The sequence below is a fragment of the Atractosteus spatula genome, chromosome 4 (genome assembly GCF_055471065.1).
Source record: "Atractosteus spatula isolate fAtrSpa1 chromosome 4, fAtrSpa1.hap1, whole genome shotgun sequence".
Taxonomy (NCBI): Eukaryota; Metazoa; Chordata; class Actinopteri; order Semionotiformes; family Lepisosteidae; genus Atractosteus; species Atractosteus spatula.
In genome coordinates this window covers 53382287-53399048 of record NC_142709.1, presented here as the reverse complement: position 1 = coordinate 53399048, position 16762 = coordinate 53382287, and the positions used below count along the sequence as shown (strand labels likewise).

Genomic DNA, 16762 nt, shown 5'->3' with positions numbered 1-16762 from the left:
TTCAGTTGGGTAGCTGCGTCATCATGCGTAGGCTGCAAAGGAACAAGTAATAGGTTTATTCCTTGCTGAAAAGAGAAGAAAGAAAACACAACGTTTCAGCCGTGGAGCCTTCTTCAGCTGTGAAGAACCTTGTGTTTTCTTTCTTCTCTTTTGAGCGTGGAATAAGCCTAGTAGTTTTAAAGTAGTTATACTTATCGCAAGAGATATGACCTTTTTTATATAGAATGTTAAAAAGTATCTTTTCTTTCTTGGGATACCCTGAAACATTTCCAAGGATCCCTAAGGTTCCAAGACTCCTGGTTGAAAAGAACTGCTACAGTATATCCCTGGTTTCCTTGGAACCCCTGGTAGAATGTCTGAACTGAAGACTGTACAGGATCCTACAACACGACCTTGCACAAACTTCTCTAAGACCTTGAATGATCTTACAAAGGATCTGGAATTCACATAGGAACCTACAGGATTACTTCATCAAAGAGCCAAAGAGACAACAGAGAGGGGGCAGCTTGTGTGGCATGGCGAAAAATGCTATTGTCTTGTTCTCTTATTAGATTTCGTTTCAAAACAAAAAAAAAAATCCAACAAGATATTATATGATCATGCATCTCTTCATCGTCTTAAAAGATCCTAGAACAGCTCTGACAGGATTCTGTCAGTGGATTTAATTTACATTTGGATGATATTTTGGGGGGAAAATGCTTTATAAAAAAGCATTACTATCACCTGTTAGTTTGTTTATTTTGGTACCTATTAATACTGTTGATCTTGCTGGAGCAACCCAGACCAACCAACAGCAATGAACTTTACCTCCCAAAAAACAGCAATTTGAACCCACAACTCTCTGGTCAGTAACCAGAGTCCAAACTATTAATCTACACCACTACTGCCAAATAAGTCAGTAAGGTCCTACAGATGGATCCTAAAGTCTCCTACAGTATATGAGATTCTGCAGCACAACTGGTAGGAATTTTGCACCAAATCCTGTAAGGGAAACCGTGCATGATCCTGTAGGATCTTCAATAATTATACAGGATCCTACCTTCTTGATTCTGCTCAGGATTGAGCAGAGAAACCTTAACTGAATTTAGTACAAATCCCCACACATTAATCTCTAGATCATACAGGACTCTGGGGTCACTGGAGTCCACAACATTTTCAGGATCTTGCAGGATATGGCAATTCTTGAACAGGTCCTTGCATATAATCTTGTAAGATACTACTGAACACTGTTCCAAGTCTGACAAGCTCTCATGAAAGAGTTAACAGTAGCCTGGAAAATGAGAGAATAATGTTCATGTACAGCAACAAAGGAAAATTTGATCAAATATTTGCCTGAAAACAAACAAAATAATTTACCAGTAGAAAGCACCATATTATTCAAACACAATTGTTTATCCTGAAAATGCAGCACTGGAAGTTGTGCCCATTTGAGTCTCTATGGCGACCAGTTTTGCTTTTGGATGACAAGAAACAATTTCAGTGGCCTGCAGGTGGCCATTTATTGTTATAATGTACTTTTTCACAATAATTTGCAACAACACTGTTATTACCAGCAATACTTTTAAATGCTGTTGTATCCATGGTAAAAAAAAAACTACATGGTTTTTGCTGCCTGGCTTCATCACAGGCACATCATCTATATTGATTATACCTACTGTATGTGGCAGCTGTGCAAAATCTTTGCACACAATCCATTAAGTGACAAGCTGCAGTACACTGTTGTTTCTGAATAGGAAAAGCGTGCAAGGCCTAAAAAAGGCATCAAGCAGACAGAAATAAAATTGAAATTTTACAAACATTGCCCAGTGCTGGAGCAAAAATGTCTACGCTACGTAAGCCAATGATAAAAAGGTGCTCAAATGACAAATGCAATTGCTAGATACAAAAATAAACCATTGCGCTTAACATATTACTTGTTTAAGACTGTATGCTGTCCTACACTTCTCCTAACTAAATACATACTGTAATGTTTAGCTTTCCAAATTACTTTTGTTAATTCTTTATCTTAATTAGGTAGATCTTAATATTGCTAATTTTGTCCACTTACAAATCATTTCCTAAAATACTCAAGATTACTAACAAGCATTTAATATTACTATAGGAATGCCAGTAGGATCCTGTTCTGGTAATGGATAGTGAACAGGATATGAGGATCTTACAGGATCTTTTAGGATAATGTTTTGTTTCTTCTTACAAAAAGTCTGAAATGGTAATGGTCTCCCTTCCTCTGTTTACAATGGAAATGAATGAGGCAACACCAAATAGGGGAGTGCTTAAGGGACAAATCAATTTTTCATTTAGAAAGCAGTTTATTTCTGCTGGAATGTGCCTTGAAAAGTTCACTGCATTCATCTTAAAATTCTTCCTCTGACCTTTTCAGCAACAGCTCAGAATCAGGGGAAACTAGAGACAAGAACCACGTTGTTGAATTTCTCTATTGACTTCCAAAACATGCCGTCGCCTCCAAAATGTACAAATTTTCAAAGCTGGTCTGAAGACCGCTTTTGTCCGCGGCCTTTACTGCCACGCGCCAGCATTTTTTTGACGCCAACTTAAAATAAATGGAAAATTGGAGATGCGTGTTAATGGACTGCAAATCTGTTGCATAGCTAGACTGCAGCATAGATAGAATGACCACTTGTATTCAGTCATTCAGCAATTTCAAGAATGTACTTGGAGAGCATTTATGCTACAGCTACAGTGAAGAAGCTATTCAGTTACTAAGATCATTGTAAAAGATTCAACCAATGATAAGGGAAAATGAAAGACTGCATTCAGCTTGTGGTTTTTAGAATATTATTAACAAATAAAAGGGATTCAATGCAGACAACGCAATCTGCATCAATAAAAAAAACAAACAAAACATCAGTTTAAAATGTTACTTTCTTACATGCCATTTCTTATTCTGATGCCGCTGACAGATATCAGCTGGGTCCATTCTCAAATGTCTTTATGTTAGGAAAATAAAAATAGAAATGTTTGCCTAAGTTTAGACATCACAATGTATCTGAGAGCCTCTGTTATCTGCTGAAAAATGAATGAAACAGCCTGAACTCTTTACAAAATGAATTTTACATTTGGGTATAATGTGTAAATTCAGAAAGATGGTGTGACAAGATCAAGCTCTGCTAGTTTCAGTTGTTTCAACTTGTTTAATCATTTCATGAGGAAAAATAATGTCTTCGATATGAGTGAAAGCCAATTACACACATTGAAATTATAGCAACGCACCACCCAAAGAAGCAATTTCAGATTGCAAATAATGCTTAAACAAATGACCCCTTCAGTCATCCCTTTATATGGCTAAACAACTACAGTAAACCCTCAGTTTAACAGACTAGGAGGGAAAGGGGTCTGTTATTAAATCACAAATTACATTTTCTCATCCCAAAAAAAACACAATACTTTCTGGATTTTTAAAATTATTTTTTACAATTGTAACCAACACAATGAAAATTGTTCCTGTGCCTTTCTCTATCATAAATATACAAGTTCTTTATTTTATTCTGAAATACACTGTATACAATTCTCTTCCTTATTTTATTCTGAAATACACTGTATACAATTCTCTGAAGCAACCAAAAAACAAAACATGGGAAGCTACTGCCCTTCCCCTGTAGGACAACATTGATATTCATGCCTTTTACATCTATTTTGCCATTATTGTGGGGAAAGTCTGGTATTTCTGATTTTACAGACAAAATTACCCCTTAGCAGAGTTTGTCAGTTAGAGCCGAAAGCCTTAAGGCGAAGTCCGTTAAATGGAGGGTTAGTGGATTTTGATGGACAATATGGTGTCTACAACACTGAATGTAGCTGTCTTCATGCTGAATTATAATAAGCATCTCGTTTGCACTGTTGGTGGCACCTACTTCTGCAGCTTTCACAGCTCATGCAATTATTCTTTCGCTGTCCTGTCAACCTCAACTCATTTGATATTTAATTGTCTTTGGACACTGTGAAACACATCTAGGGCTTTGGATAACATTTGACCACCTTCTTTTATTTTTGATTATAACATAGTTTATACTTTCTGAAAAGGCGTGAAATAATAGCAAATTACTGAAATTGTGAATTCTCTGCTTTTCCATTTGATAATCCCTGAATAAAATAAAACAATAAAAAAATGTTTTGATCTTTGTATATTGTTATAAATGATTTTTTTTGCTCCAGGACTGACAAGTTCCACTTAATTTCAAAGAAACAGTTACCTTTTAGATCGTATTCTACCTATCTTGTAAAAGCTTTACTTTAACGTCTTAGGATACAGATGGATTGACATAAAGATTTAAGGATAATGTGCAAGGCTGGGAACATGTTTCTGTTTTTTATTATTAATTTAATGTGTATCAGCATTTATGGTATTTCTATGCCCTCTCCATTGGAACAAATCAATTTAATAGTACAGGTATTCAATACCTTATAAAAGCACATGTAGATCTTTTCAGACATCTTCTGATTGCCCCTGTCAATAGCAATTATGTAGCAGATATAGTCTTGCTTACCACTGCAAATGCACTGCCTTGTCTGTATGATCCAAGGGCAGACTTTAAAAAGATCTACTATAGCAGAGAAGCAAAGAAATTGTGCCACATTAATGTTATATTAGTATTAGATTCTACTACAGCATTACACTACTATAATACTACTAATTATTGTAACATTAATACTGTCAACAAACCTGCATGCCTACAGTATCTTCTCCTGATTGATCCTAAAATTTCAAGGCTCCAACATAAACTTAAACAGTGATACTGAGAATACAGTCATTCCAAAGCATCACTGAAATAATATGAATAAAAGTCAATGCCTTTAACATATGAACATATGATGAGTTCTTCTTTACTAATTGGTTTTATTAATTGAGATTTCAGAAACCCCCCACACAGGTGATGGTACCTGAGGTGTGGAAGTGGGCACTGAAGCCTCACAGCCCAGGATACCTGGGCTTCAGCTGGCTGGGGGACCTTCTGTATGGAGTTTGCATGGTCCCCCACATTCATATGTGGGTTCTCGTCATGTGCCATAATTACACGTTTGTTGTTGGTGTCTCTAAATTGTGCCATTGTACTTGTGTGTGTCTGTGCCCTGTGACAGACTGACATCCCACCCAGGGTGCCTGCCATGCCACTGTGCACCCTGTGCTGGTGGGAAATGCTCCAGGTTGCCACAAACCTTACCAAGAACAGGCAGCTTTTTTAAAATAATGAATGGATATCCCATACGCAATACATTAGTCAAATATTCTCAGGCATGCCATTCAGATTTGCTTAATGTTATGGCCCAGACTCAAACAAGTAACATCAGAGGCACAAGGATTAACCATTTTAGGCAGACTGCAGGTTGCTCCCTGCACCAGCTTTGTTATTATATGATGTTAATATAACCATAGAAAAACTGACCGCATTCCCATTACTTTGAAGCCCCTGAGAGTTAGTTGTGGTACTTATAATACATTCTTCACCCACCTTGAAGGGAGACATACTACCTCTTGCCAGGAGTCCCTGCTTCAATCAGGAGTCACAGCAAGAATTTAATTTCATTTATTTTGTGCAACTCATAGGGAAGCGGTAATAATTCTCATTAGTAGCAAGACAAATGTGAAGAGTACCGAGTCCAGAAAATCATTCTAGCATGGGTAAAATTTTGGTTTTCAAGTCTGGTGCAGTTCAAAGTCACTGAAAAATCATATTTCTCGGCACATATCAGGACCATGGAACACCATATTTTACACTGTACATATATATATTAAAGAGCCCACCGAAGAAATTAATTTGTACAAATTGCTCATTTAAATTCAGAGTACATGCCTCTGATCCTTTGAACTCACAAGGCTGGGTCACACAACTGTCAGAAGCAATAAGCTTCGAGATGTCTAATTACCTGGATAACCACAAAGGACAAGACCATAGTGTATTTAAACAAGCAATTAATTTTCATGTACCACATCCTGTTAAATTACTTATGCAGATGTAAAACATAGGCAAAAGGCCATCAATCTTGAGACAACTTGAGGAATTCATGATGTTAATGATGAATTCTTCAAGGTGACCTTAGCCCCTAAAAGGAGTACAAGAGAATTACTCATATTGTAATTATTGTGTCTCTGTACCTCTTGCTTCAAGGTGTATTTTAATTTACTTTTAGTAGATGAAATTCTAAGCGATTAGCCCAGTGGCTTTATATTTGGTTTCTACAAATAAAACTAGAAGAATGAAAGAGATATACCACTATACAGCCTAATAACAGAATTTCTAAGGAACTCATAATGACGAATAAGACAACCCCTGGTCTTAAAGAATATCATACACACATTAAAGGACTGGGATATCCTTAGGCTTGACTGGAGGCGATTGCGAGCGTACTACGCAAACCTTTAGACTGTTTTGGACAACACTCAAGTCACCCTACAACACTAGTACAGGAATAGCAGTCAACAGTGAAACCAAGAACCATACAAATGAAAAGGCTGTATTCATGTAGAATTGAATAGAGCAGTATATAAAGGGTGGCAGGTGCCTGGAATACATTTTCTCCTCTAACCTCTTTCCAGAAGCAGCTTGATCCACTTATGCATTTTATAACTGCTTTATCCAATACAGCATCACGGGGCAGTCATAGTCTACCCTGGCAAGCAATGGGTGCAAGGCAGGATGGGCTGCCAGTTCACTGCAGGGCACACACAGACACACACAAACGTACATCGGGGTCAGGTTTCCCAGAAACCAATGAATCTACCCATATTCCTTTGGACCATGGGAGGAAACCAGAGCACCTGAAGGAAACCCATGCAAACACAAGGAAAACATACTGTACACGCAGGTAGCACCCCGGGAATTTAACCTTGGGCCCCAGTGATGTGAGGTAGCAATGCTCATCACTGCACCACCATGCTGCCCCACGGCTTGATCCACAGAGCAAAAAACAAACTACCAGGACAAGATTTTTTTTATATTCTTATGTACAGTATAATTCTGATACTAACGATCAAAGAAACACAACACTTTCAACTGCAACAAATTCACAAACCTATCATCAGGAAATTCCTTTATAGAAGATGCACTGTTTTTTTTGAACAGACATGGAATAGGTAGATTCATTATGCAGACTAATATGTGTCATCAACAGGGGTGATCAACAAGTTATCTACTGGGACACATGCTAGGTATTCAAGTTATCTAAGCCACATGCTAGTATAACACTGCTGCTGCTGGAAGTAATACAAGCCGTACATCTGTGAGGCATGACTTGCACCAGATTGCAGATGCAATTTGTCCAATTCCTCTCTTACAAGCTGGGCAAGCATTTACAGTATCTTTTCACTGGTCTCTGAGCCCCACGTGCCACGTCACTCCAATACGATCAATGGCGTTCAGGTCTGGCAGTAGCAGAGTGCCCACTCCATGCCTTTGATGGTTTTGTCTTGCAAGAAAGTCATTTTCATGAGTGTTGTCTTCCTGGAAAGCTGTCCTCTCAGGGTGAACCCACAGGAAGGGTAAAGTGAGGTCCCAGGACCTGATCAATGTAGCAACGTGGCACCATGCAGTCCTGCTGCCATCATCACTACAAATGGAGCTGTCTAATAAAGACAGTCCTAGCCCAGATATCATAGTTTGACGTCCCCTTTGTTGCCTTATGGTCACCGACTGTAATCCTTGCCTGGTTAGATGTTGCAGTCTTATTAACACACCAGACAGCAACCGACAGTGCACTTAGTCCTCACTGCACCATATCAATGACATAAAGGAGATGCTCTCTTGATAGGTGGGGAATATTAGTTCCTTTCTGCTTTCCAGTCTTCATTTTCACCAGACTTGACATTCAGCAGGTTAAATTACCCCATCACTTGTGCTCAATTAACTCAATATTAATTTAAGCAATATTACTAATTTAGTGCTTCTGAAATAGCCATGTCTGTCGGGTATATCATGGTCAGTAATACATGATTCATTATTCATAAAGCCAACACATGTCTTCAGTCTACAAAATCTATATATTTCTTTAAAAAATAACATACATGGACAAATAGACTGGTAAATTTCTTTTGATGTGCTCTATAGGTGTTAACCAGGACGACAGGTAATGTGCATTCACAGCCATCATGCAAATAGGCACACTGAATAAAAAATCACCTGGATTATCTGTAGTAAGGTGTCGCTGGGTGAGAACACCAACCACACCCTAACCACATTACCTTCAGACAGTGGAACTGTACAGTACTATTTAACAACAATAATTTAGAAAAGGGGACGATACACAACTAATTCTAGATCACTTCATAACGTAGTCTGTTTTAAATCGAATTCAGATGTGGTAACAAAATAGTCAGTGTTATTTTCAAATCAAGAGTAGTTTTAATTTTAAGTTATGAGCCTGCTGTTAGTTGTTGATAAGTTATCACGACACCTCGATTCTGGGAATCTAATTTACATTTTAAAAATGTAGAAGCAGCCTGTCTTAAAAGCTAATTTGCACAGCACACCAAAAGACTGAACAGGAAGCGTGTGAACAGAGACCCACAGTCATACTTTACCGCCGTCGCACGCTTCAGTACGTCTTTTAACTGCGTCAGACGTACGAAATTGCTGCGTATTTGCAGTTTAACTAGTGTTTTTTTTACTAGCCTACTGTGATTTGCCCCTTTTAGAGCGACAGTGCAGTGCTACAGTATTCATTTTAAAATTAAACAGTAAAACTAGTATTTTTTCCTATTCTGACTGAAAAACATGTAGCTTTTTGAATGAAAGGTGGCGATATAAATATATTTTACAGAACACCTCGGTGTAACATTTTACTTACCTACTAGAAAGGAAAATTCAGGTGAAAAGCTTGAAACTGCAGTAAAATCTTCCAGTCTTTGTCTGATCTGAACATGTATGAACTTTAGTAGCCTTGACTGTTGATAAGGCTGCAGAAGTTTTTGTTTGTGCCCCAGGTAATCTAAAAAAAAACAAAAAAATAAATGATGTATGTTTTCATCTCGTTGGCTGTTATATTAGATAAGGATAACATAACGAATGTACATGTAAACTTGTTACAAAATGTACACGCTGGTTTCTTCCTGTGTCTCAGTCCCAACGTCCCAGACTTCTTACGGAAGTATCTTTTCGAAATATAAGGCTGTAATAATAGCTTTAATACGTCCTGAGGGTGTTCAACGGGTTTGTGCTATTAAGATGCCAAAAAACTAACCTGCGTTTTTATGTGCGACATTTTAAAGCGTAAATTTCACAGAGTTTCGTCATTTCCACGTGTGAAAACGAAACAGAAACTGACGTGTAGCGTGAGCAGGGCTGCTCGACTGCATGAGGTTTGAGCTCTGTTACGGCTGCTGAGTGTGAGACTCAGCAGATATTTTTCCTGAAGTTACTGTAGCAGGAGACAGGGTGCTTCCCATGAAACTGACGCTTTAGCAATTAAGGAAAACGCTGTCTGGAAAGACTTCAGTGGGTTACAGTTTAAGCAACAACGACGATGAAACATAGTATTACAAAAATATTGACATGAAAGCAAAAGGCAATAAAAGATGTGCAATAGGTCTTCAGAAGAGTTACCACTGTGATTTAGTTTCGTATTCATGCTGTATTAGATATTTTTCTTATATGAAATGAAAACGAGACTTCAGGTGTGTGCCATTTCTGCAGAGATAACGGTCAAATACCCATTAAAACACGTGTGAAATTAAGAAAATAAATCATATAAACGATCAACGTTAATAGCCAAAGAGGTCCACATAACCTTTTACATTGAAAATGTAGAATATTTCATGTAGGCCCCTAAATTGTAAAAAATGGCATGCCACTTGATAGAAAATGGTTCCTAAAATGTTTTTTTTTAAAACGAGGAAGAAAATAACATTCTTATCATATACAACGAATGTGAAAGTAAAGAAAAAATGGTGAATTACACTTGATTTTGTAAAATCACAAATTATTTAAGCTTTATTTGTAAAACTGTGATATAAAATCAATCTAGCAGCATGACTCAATGAAATATTGAAGAGTTCCCTTTGAAGAAACATGTGGACTGGTCCAAAGTGATATCCATCTTGCAATGCTGTAATCTACAAGTCAGAAATGCACAATTAATTAAATTTACAGTTTCAATGGTACACCACAGTGTTATAGGAAGAGCACAGGGTTTGGGGTATAGCTAGGCTGTCTTCCAAGCATGCTCAGCCACACATTGCATTTGTCATTGCATCAATTGCAGCACATCCTCTGAATGACTGACCTATACGGTTCTCTGGGGACCAGGTCAAGGAAAGGGTAACTGCAGACTTTAAATCAGGTGCCAGAAGCGCTGACCCTTAGTCACAGGCTTTGGTAGACTGCAACTCAGCATAACATTATTGAATTTACTGTTCAAAATGAGACCTTTCAGTCTGACACACACAACTCACCCTGCAAGTTAATAACTTTCATTTCTTTATGTTCTCAGGCAGCATCAGATCTTCAGGAGGCACCATATACTGAATTTTCCACGCTAGGGTGTGAAAAGCCTGCAGGAGGCTGAGTTCTGCTAAAGTTTAGATTGTATTTCTAGTACTACAGTATGTGTTCTCTGTTTGGTTTAATTCTAACTCTCCTGCACTCTCCTTTCAGAAGAAAACACCTGGGTGGCATGGTGTCATAGCGGTTAGCTTGCTCCCGCACAGTGCTGGGGCCATGGGTTCAATTCTAGACTTGGGGTGCTGTCTGTTTGGAGTTTGTATGTTCTCCTGTGTTTTTGTGGGTTTCCTCCCACAGTCCAAAGACATACTGCTAGGTTAATTGACTTCAGGGAAACTTGGCCCTAGTCTGATTGTGTGAATGTCTGTGTCTTTGTGCACTCTGTGAAGCTCTGCTTTGCCCCCATTTCTTGCTGAGGTAGGCTCCAACTGCCCCACAAACCTGTATTAAATGAAGCTGTTAGAAACTGGAGGGATGGATGACTGTCTGTTGGGTTCATTGGTCTGGTAGTAAATTTCAAGAAAAGACTCAACCATGAAGATCATGGAGCTTTTTTAAAAAAAAAGTTGTATGAGGTAAGTGAGGTATGAGATAATTATGTGAGGTAACTCATACATCTTTATGAGTTTAATATTAAGATAAAACCAGTGATAAAGAGAAGGGCACAAAAACATTTTAAAGGCCCTTAACATTTCTTTGATCATCAGGAAGTTGATCATTAAGATGTGGAAGTCACCCAGACCCTGCCTATATCAGGCTGTCCCTTCAAACTGAGCAGTGAGGCCAACACTCATTTTGAGAGACTTATAGAATTCAATGGATCAGATAGGATAAAGTGTCAGTGGGACAACAATATCCTAGTCATTCCACAAAGGTGGCTTGTATTAGAAATCAAAAAAGCATCTCAGATTCCATGGGGAGTTTGCAACAAAATACCCGAGTGATTGTAAAAACTTGGCAAACATGGTTTTGTGGTCAGATGACAAACTTGGAACTTTTTGATCTAAATGCAAAACTTTACATCTTACACAAATCCAACATAGTGCATCACTCAGTCAACACCATCCCTACTGTCAAGCTTCTCTTGACAAGCTTCTCATCTGCAGGGACTGAGAAGCTCATCAAGACTCATGGGAACATAGATAGAGCAAAATACTGGCAAATCATAGAGGAAAACCTGCTTCAGAACTAAAACTGGGACAATAAATCATCTCTTAGAACAGGACAATTATCTAAATCACAAGGTCAAAGCTACACTGCTGTGATATACTGTAAGAGTAAGAAATTTAATGTCCTTGACTGGCTCAAAGTCCTGACTTGAAACCCACTGTCCATCAGTCCAAGCAAGTTGAGAGAGTTTGAGCAAATCTGCCAGGATGAATGGACAAAAATTGCACTAAAGTGGTGTGAAACATTGATAGAGACCCCAAAAGACTTGCAGCTGTAATTGCAGCCAAAGGTGCTTTTACTAAGTATTGAGGTCGCAGTTCTGAATACTTATAGAATCGATATATTTCACTTTTTTTCTCCTTAGATTTTGCTGACATTTACCATAACTTATCTCACCTTATCTCACACATTTTCAATTTGATCATTCAGGTACTGATTAAAAATGTTCATACAAAACAAATTGTAATTGCACAAAATGGGACACCATAGGAAAGGTCTGAATACTTTTTCAAGGCACTGTATCTTGGATTGGCATACTTGTCAGCATTTCATTTTTAAGACAATTTTCTTTCTTTAATCACGTAGGAAAAATGCAGACTTGCAGCTTCAAAGCACTACTTGCATCAAAGTAATACTTGATGCTCTGAAGTTAAATATTCATTTCAAATGTGACATCTTTTTCATTTTAAAACGTTTTTTTTTGCATTTTAAACAATACTTAGTAATGCAGGAATATGTTATCTTCACATTTTAGATCTGGATAAAACGGAGTGCTATACTTTTTATTGAAATAAGTATAACACAGTTTTAAGTAAATTATAGCGGACCAAAAATTATTGCTTATTGTGTAAATTAAGCATACACCCGATAAAGAACACCATAATCTATTAAATATCTGTACTGCAAAGGCACAGCCTCTTTTTAATTAGTGCTCCAGAAGAAAGAAAGACATTTGGAGTTTCTACTGCCCCTCAGGATCTGCAGCTGATGTGAATATTTGTGACAGTTCTTGCTATGTTTGGTAAAATCACTGATAAAATCATTTCTGAGTCTGGTTTGCTAAGCATTAGCTCTGCTGTAGTTTTCCCTAGTTTCCTTTCTAAAAAGACAATTCTTTATCTTTTTACTGATGTGTTTATAAACATGCAAAAACAAAACAAGTTATATGTAGACACAGAAATCTGGGATGTACTGATAGCTGTACTGACTTGTTCAATTAAACAGACCAGATATTTTCAGTGTTCTAGCTTTCAGTCCAGTGTCGTTCTATATCAGAGTCAAACATTGTATCTCTCTCCTCAACATTATTTTAACACTATTGTACCATAATGCTCCACAGACACAAGTCAAATTTCAATTAATGTGTACTTTAAAAGTCAATTAAATATCAATAAAGGTTAACAATCTTTAATATTGATTTTAAATGTTGCTTTTTTCAGTGAGAATAAATACATAAGAAATGACATTAGAGATCCCAACTGCGCTGAAACAGCAAATGTTATTGTATGGATGGATATTGTCCCTAGCTTACAAAATTTTGGATTTGACACATGTAGTATCATTTGATTAAAGATTTTCCCTACAAATGCACAATATAGATATTCATGTGTGGAATACATAAAACCTCTTATTGCCATAACTAACAATATCTTGAAATTAAAATAAATCAAAATCAATAAATCATAAGGAATTCCATTTCAAATGTTTTTTTTATGTAGGATTAATGTACTTCATAAAGTTCTAAACACAGATGTTTTTTTTCATTATAAATTAAATTTAGTTCCAATAAATATATTTTTAAATATTTTGTATTTTAGCCATATGCTGTAACATTTTATATAAATCCAGACAATTGTCATTGCTGGGCACACAAATGGTCAAGAAAAGCAGAACAAGATTCTGTTTTCATTTGCAATAACGTCATAAGTATTGTTTGTTTTATTATGTTTAAGGAGACAATCCTGTGAAAATGGCTTGTACATTAGATTGGATGTAAATGATTAATTCAAAGTGTTGTTGATGTACCTGTAGACATTGCACAATACTGTGCTTGCTGTTTAAAATGTAACATCCTCAGAATTGTGTTCACCACCTGTTAAGTTTATGAAGTAGATCACTGCTTATATGAGCTAAGATCTATGATGAGCTATTTACAATTTTGGCATGAATCTCATCAAACAAACCGAGGGTACTTCATGCACAATATACTCACAAAATCTTAAAATGTTCCAATTAAATAATGATGTAACAATAATCTTACCCTATTAATTTACTATGAAGTGGCCACAGTTTGCACAAAGGAAAAAATGATCTGAATATCATTTGAAATGTCATGGTCTATGTCAGTCCTGACAAACAGTAATACAGAACACATCCTGGACTTTACTGAACTCTTGCCTTAATTGATTTATCTTTGACTTTAAGAAACAAAACTCAGTTACCTGCAAATATACATCCATTCTTTTTTTTTTACTGCTTCCTCTGATTCAGGGCTCCAGGGGAGCAGCGAACACAGACACAAACACACAAACACACAAACTCTCAAACCAGGGCAAAATATCTCAGAAGCCAGTTACCCTACCAGTATGTCTTTGGACTGTGGGAAAAAAACTGCAGAACTCGGATTCGAACACAAGGATAACATACTGTTGAACAACATCCTCTGTCAGCCTAAACAGTAAATTAATTTTCTTCTATAAATGAGCACAGGATGGAGGGCTGCTGTATTACAAGCTACACATAGATGTTCACACATAGAGCTACTTTTACCAGGTGCCTTTTCATGACAGAGAGCAAAAATGCTGGTTTCATTTCATTCACAGCCTCTTGGTGAATGCTGTACTTATTAACTTGAACTGGACCAGATTAGCCCAGATAAGCTTTGCAGGAAGCCATATGGTCGGCTGCTTCTGATATTATCACATCCTGTGCCAACAAGATGCTGCATTTACAGTGTTTTGGCATCTGATGGTCTCTTGTCCACCAGCAATGCAAGTCCCAGCATCTGATGTGTCCCTCAGACTGCTGGAAATCATAAAACCCTTTATGCTGCGCCTTTCTTTTCTTTGCTACACAACAACCACATGCCAGCCAACACTTTAATCACCGGCCCTCATAAAAAAAAATCAATATGAATCGGTTAGTCCTCTTCCAGCGTGCTGTCACTGGGGTACCTGGATTCTTGCCCTCTACTGTCCAAGCAGGTCGGGGCAGCCCGGCATCATACTCTGATAATGAATCACACTCAGACCTAGCCAAGACACTGGGAGCAGGCTTTTTCAAGCTGCTCCATCACGCCCTCCCTGTCCCCGAGTAACACTCTATTCTGTCATCTTTGGCAGCGTGTCTTTCTCTGTGTGCAGCTGTCATGGTCTCTTAGACCCCAAACGAGCAGACATCAGTGAGAGATTAGAAGTCATGTTCTCTTTGACAGCGTTAAAAGGGCAGTGGCCTTCCCACCAATTTTAAATTTGATTAGAGACTCTACATTCTCAGTGTGATTTCTGTTAGTTGTCTTTGTTTAGGTAGCCTTTTGATTCTCTGGGTACCCCTACACACTGTTTAAATGCCTTATTACATCTAGTATACTGATCAGCAAAAACAGTGAACTGAGTGTGGGTAACTAATTCAATGAAATTTCATTAATCCAATTTCAGAACTAAATTTTGTCATGTTAAAAGGGTATGCTACTGTTGTCCATTTGAACCCAATATTTTTATGCAGCATTTTATTTTAAGGAGCTATTAATGTTTAAATGTGCTAATTTTATTTTTTTCTTCATTCAGTACCAGTCATTTATTATAGGAATTTAATGTTCTTGCTATGTAACACCTGACAGTTATTCACTTTGTTTAATTTACCAGGTGTCTGCAGTCCTATTTATTGCAGTCTTTATATATATATATTTCATATCTGACACGTTTACTTGCTATACCAGAATATACAGTAGGTCACTCATAGAACTATGTATATTTTAATAGATAATAAGCAAATGCTAAAGACAAGTGCTTTAAAACAATTTTTAAAATCGAAAATACACAGTATCAATTGTGTATTGAATATACAGTTTTAGACTGTAACATATCTCTACGCATACTTTCAAACACTAAAAAATAAAATAGATACGCGATTTCAAATTGAGGTAAGCATATCACATGGTAAACGTAAAATCCAAACGTTACTCTTATTTTAAAAGTTCGTTTGTCGTTGGGACTAAATGAATAACATCAGTAGGCGGCAGCCTTGAGTAAGAAAACCGTTTTCAATGGCTTGTCCTACTTCCATGGTTCAAATAAAAACAGCAAGTTTCTACGGTAAATATTCAGTTGTTCGTATCTGAACTTCAAAAGCGTTTTGCAGTTGATTATTGAAACGAGGATAGAGCAGAGAGAACGTACGCCGCTGGGAATGCGATGTACCTCAGGTAAATTCGTACCTGACACGACACTACTGCTCTAGGTGACAGATTCAGTCGTGCGGTTCGGAAAATGTATACATCTGCTTTAAAAACAATCAAAACGTTTAAAATACGACACCAGAATTGTGCAAATTACAAAGAAACCAACCGCCTGTAAGAATCGGACGTACAACACACCGAAACATTTCTGGCACAGGAAGACAAACATTAATGAAATTTTGGGATTCCGCAGGAGTCCGCAGTTGTCTGGAGTCCCTGTGAAAATACTCCGTACTGGGCAGCGAGAACCAGCACCACTTTGTAAAATAATGTTTTTTTTTAGTCTAATAATTGTTTTATTGTTTTTTAGACCGCGAAACACGAGACATCACCATATTTTGCTACATACTACAATATGAAACCCTAAAGAAAAACATTGTCTTAATACTGACAGGGAGCTTTTTATCAGACAACACATCTAGATTACAGCAGTAAAACCAGAACAACTAGCATGCAGATAGAGTTAATTGTAACAGATTATATAAGGGAAAGCCTAATCACCGTCAGTTAAGCATCTGTGCTGAGAGGCCACACCCCTTAAATGTAAAAACTGCAGAGATTTACAACCACCGGTTTATAAATAACGCACTGGCGTAGGTGAATGGCGTCTACGCCTTTTACTATGCTTCGACTCCACCTAACTTCCAAAGAGGATTCCTTTTTGGGGGGGGTTCCAAATGATTGA

At 37.4% G+C, this 16762-nt stretch overlaps 1 protein-coding gene across 2 annotated transcripts in view; it reads right to left on the bottom strand.

Annotated features, from left to right (window-relative positions):
- rhbdd1 (rhomboid domain containing 1) overlaps positions 1 to 9281 on the bottom strand; it is a 40381-nt gene extending 31100 nt beyond the window's left edge. The window contains exons 1-2 of one of the 2 annotated variants that reach the window (XM_088912732.1): positions 9193 to 9281; positions 8800 to 8940 (exon numbers count right to left, since the gene is read on the bottom strand). The gene's annotated coding sequence lies outside the window, so the exon portion shown is untranslated. Of the gene's footprint in view, positions 1 to 8799; positions 8941 to 9023 lie in introns of both variants that reach the window. The other variant, XM_088912733.1, reaches the window with a different exon arrangement.
- Positions 9282 to 16762: the final 7481 nt, after the last annotated feature.